We start from the raw sequence: 5000 nt of genomic DNA on the forward strand, positions 1-5000 counted from the left end.
TTATAAAGCCTGAAGAACCAACAGGAAATAAGGCGTGGCATTTTCTTTTTTCTTAGTAATGTCATTCGTATATATGGTCCTGGAGAAGATGAGACCGTAAGGGAGTGACATTCTCTGAAAAAACCGCTAGTTATAAAAAATAGATCTCGAGAGTATTATATCGCCCTGAAGTGCCACGGTGTACTTGAATGGTGGGAACTTGAAAATGGTGAGTGGTAGAATCGAATTCTTCCAAGAACAAACATGGAAAATAACTTGTAATGTTCCACGATTTATGGGGGTGCAGTTAAAGAGGAAAAGGCATTGATAGAGTTTACCTATGGAAAGTGAAAGTAGAAAGTAGCAGTTACTTCATTTCCAAAAAGGCCATGGCATACTGGGCAATAAAAAAATGACACTGGAAAGTTAATCTATTGCCACAAAGAATGCCAAGATATTGGTCGATGCACCATGACCTACCTTCTCGTCTAGCCGGTTCTTGATTTCATGTCAACCAGTGTTGTGTGAAGAGCAATTGCTAACGTTTCTTGTGCAGTTTTATTGCAGTATGCTTCGCATTGAATACTATCCCAGGTCCTTATAAGATAATAGGGTTGGCTAAGGGTTCAAGCCCATGTTCAGTGAAATATCTAGCTTTACTGAACTTGAAATAAAATTGAACTTTGGTGAAAATAGAATGGGTCACAATCTCAGTTGGTGAAAATGGAATGGGTCACAATGTCAGTTGGTGAAAATGGAATGGGTCACAATGCCAGTTGGTGAAAATGGAATGGGTCATAAATGTCAGTTGGTAAAAATGGAATGGGTCATAATGTCAGTCAAGCAAGAACAAAGCAGAAAATGTATGACAAGCCGAGACCCAACAACGTAAGAGTAAGTACTGAAATGCCTTGGGTATTCTCCGTATGATGTATCTAGTGGAGCGACATTGGTTACAACAACATAATACATTGACTTCGGAATAATTAAATTTGTTCGGGAATGAGTGGGTAATGGCGGTGTTACGTCACCAGCAGCGGCGTCTCTTGAAATTTGCAAGCGTAGGATGTAACATGGTGGGGGCCTCGACTCATCATGAATATATGAGAATATCTGATTCGCTGTTCCTCAGCGGAGATGCTCAGTGCTGATATTGCCTCGTCGACACCTACCAGTTTATAATTAGGACTATATACTATAAATACATAACATAAATTCATACATATATATACTCGTGCAGACATGTATAAATGTTATGCAAACAGATGCTCATACATATGATATATATTTATATATACATCATAGTAATAATATGTGTGTTTGTTTTAATAATATATATATATATATATATATATATATATATATATATATATATATATATATATATATATATATATATATATATATATATTCCACAAGTAACCGCGACTCTCAGTAATTGACCGAATGTCAGGAACTTTTTCATCACCATTTCTGCTACAAAATGAACAATATCTTAAGAGGAGAGAGAGAGAGAGAGAGAGAGAGAGAGAGAGAGAGAGAGAGTCCCTTTTTCAGTTAAGCAGAACATTTTGAATAATTTAATGGCGGAGAACACTGCTCTCAGAGCCAGTGGAATTCATCCATAAGTAGCAAAGTAGCGTTGTCGTGAACTTTAAGGAACACGAGCTTTGTTCTCTCCACCCCCCTCCCCTGGTCGTTGCCGGGAACATCGTATTGATTTATAGATTTGCAACATTCCTTCCTGGAGGTGGACATTGAAATGTCACCAGCTTTGCGGTAACGTGCCGTGCATACCAGCGAGATTGTTTCTGGTGCATATGGTTATTATTGTCATTATTATTGCCTTTATTGTTGTCTTTGCTATTATTATTATTATTATTATTATTATTATTATTATTATTATTATTATTATTATTATTATTATTATTATTATTATTATTATGTGTTTCTGTTCGTTTCATTTATCACTTTTGAAGGTCTACCATTATAGATTGATTATGCGACATTGGTTTTTTTGGGAAAAGAACAAATCTAGTTTTTCCTGCTCTCTGAAATTAATAAAAATCAAATAAAACTGGCCTTCCAAAGAAATATATAAGCTATGTGTTGCCTCAGAAGAGAGAGATAAAGAAGAACCAATAGAATGATCATTAAAACAATTTATTTTCCAAATACAAACATTTATTTCTCATTGAAAATAGACTTGAACTAAAAAAGTCTTCCTTTTCTTGACGTTCTGGTAACGAAAGTTCCTGTAGGTTTAGAGACCAAAGTACAATGAAAAGCCACGCACTCATTCGAACAGTGATTATTTTTGTCTAATTTTTACTGTGAAATTAGTGCCTGTCTTTCGTGAATTAACGGGTTTAATACTCACAATAAATTATATTCTTTATCTCTGTCTCATAAGGTAACACATAGTTTATATTTATCTCCCTGATTGTTAGTTTTGTACTTTTTTATGAATATCAGAGAGAAGTAAAAATACACTAGAATGGGCGCAGAAGATCCCATAGTTTATTTTGTACTTGAAAAGAAGGGTCGTATTATGCTGCTTTATATTAGGGCGTGGATTATGTGATCCAAAGCATTCAGACGAAGCATAGTGTATAAAGCCATGATAAATCCATCTTGGCTCAAATAAGCTGCCTTAAAAGCAAAATCTTGCATCATAGGGAAAGAAGAAATGATAAAACTGCGTTCCTGCGCATGAGGACCCCTGTTCTTGGCATAAACGTTGTGTTTCCCCTGTGAGGGATAAGACGTCACAAATATTCCTAAAAGCAATTAAAACGAGTCATGATTTTATTCAGCAAACTGGCTGTTTTAACGAAGTTTGATATTTTATTCGTTTATTCTTTAGGTGACCGAAATGATTTTATTCAGCAAACTGACTGTTTTAACGAAGTTTGATATTTTATTCGTTTATTCTTTAGGTGACCGAAAGGTTTTTAAAACCTCGTAGGTGGGGTACTGTCGTCAGTGCACCTCATGCGATGCACTGTCGGCATTACTGAAGGTTCTTTTCGGCGTGCCTTTGGCCCTTAGCTTCAACTCCTTTCGTTCCTTTTACTGTGCCTCCTTCCATATTCTCTTTCTTCCGTCTTACTTTCCACCCTCTCCTAACAACTGATTCATAGTGGAACTGGGAGGTTTTCCTCTTCTGTTACACCTTTCAAACCTTTCACTGTCGATTTCCTTTTCATCGTTGAATGACCTCATAGGTACCAGTGCTTCGCCTTTCCATAAGGCAATTGTGTACATTTCTATTTTATGGCAAGATTACATTCGTTATTATTTGATGGTCAAAGGAAGATTGGATATGATATATTTATGACCTGTCTCTCGATATTGGTGACTTAATAAAATCTTGATATTTTTTTTCCTTTTTCTCGCCCTCCGCCGACTTTGGTGATGTAATCATCCTTAGCAGCCTCTCTCTCTCTCTCTCTCTCTCAACGCAAGGGTATGGTTACGTTTCCTTTCTATGCTTCTATTAGCCCAAAATGACTATTATCTAATTGTAGTTGGAAATTATGGGTGAGAGAGAGAGAGAGAGAGAGAGAGAGAGGATGGGAAAAGTATCTGACGTAAGTGATAAATACTCCGTCAAAAAATACACCACCATATCGTAATGACTAACTAGAGTCTGGACGGTGGAATTTACTGCTTACCGTGGGTAGTTATATAATGTAAATCCTCTCTCTCTCTCTCTCTCTCTCTCTCTCTCTCTCTCTCTCTCTCTCTCTCTCTCTCTCTCTCTCTCTCTCTCCTTCGTTGTTACTTATGTCATCCCAATTAAGTTCTTTGTCACGTAATGTGAAATTCCTTGAATAATTATTATTCGTTGGAAAAGAAAAAATATCTACAGCCTCATCTTTTTGGCTCTAACCGTAGAAATTCCGGGCAGAACTTGCAGCAACTTTGTGGTGTTTTTATATATACTAAGTAGAAGTTGTAGCCAAAAGCATTTAGTATGCTAATTTTGTTCCTGAGTGTAGCTTTTTTTATTTATTTTTTTTTATTTTAGCTGTTCTTGGTTCTTCCAATGAACTGATGCCGTTGTCGTTACAAGAGGTTTCGTGACATATAAATATATATATATATATATATATATATATATATATATATATGTATATGTATATGTATATATATATATATATATATATATATATATATATATATAATATACACACACACACATATATATATATATATGTATATATACATGCAAATATATACATATATGAACAAAGCTACAGCCACGAAAGAAAATTGAAACAATCGAGATGATAAGTACTTATTTCGTATTACCAAGACATGTTGCTGTGACCATATTGGTAAAAATACGAAAGTTCTTTGCATCTCAATTATTTCAGTTTTACTTCGCGGGAGTAACTTTGTTCGAACGTGATTTAAATCAAACATATATATATGATATATATATATATATATATATATATATATATATATATATATATATATATATATATATATCTTAAAATGTTTTCATTACAGCTTTGTTTGAAGAACTCCAGCAGACTTGAACTCATCAGATCCGGCAGATAAAGAATTATAATTAATTTTACTTTATTTACTGCCTTTGATCTCATGAATCCTTTATGAATATTAAGCCGCTTGCACCAGACCCCTGAGTTCTGTTGCAAATTTCTGCAGCATTTTTTGTAGAGTAAAAAGTCAATGTTATAGTATACCAGTCACATTGCTGAGCCTTGATTAGCTCACTGAGAACCTAACCACGTAGTTGAACGCTGTTACGTTGATATATATACAAATTAAAATAATATTCATTTGCATTCTTAAATAATTACTTGACGAATAAGGAACGGAGATATACAAAGTTCATTTAGGAATATTTAGTATTTAGGGAATGAGGTACCTTTATTTGATAGCTGGCAGTAACAAATGACGGGGCAGTAATGGCTTCAATCGTATTTCATTTATGTCACCCTGATCTCAGTATTTATTGCCGCGTCGATCCTGTTACTCGTCCATTA

The 5000-nt window shown here is 34.7% G+C and overlaps 1 protein-coding gene across 1 annotated transcript in view; it reads left to right on the forward strand.

Moving 5' to 3' along the window:
- The window catches only part of LOC135222879 (adenylate cyclase type 3-like), a 628074-nt gene that overhangs the window by 463980 nt on the left and 159094 nt on the right, over nt 1-5000 (forward strand).

This window comes from Macrobrachium nipponense, chromosome 8 (genome assembly GCF_015104395.2).
Source record: "Macrobrachium nipponense isolate FS-2020 chromosome 8, ASM1510439v2, whole genome shotgun sequence".
Lineage (NCBI taxonomy): Eukaryota > Metazoa > Arthropoda > Malacostraca > Decapoda > Palaemonidae > Macrobrachium > Macrobrachium nipponense.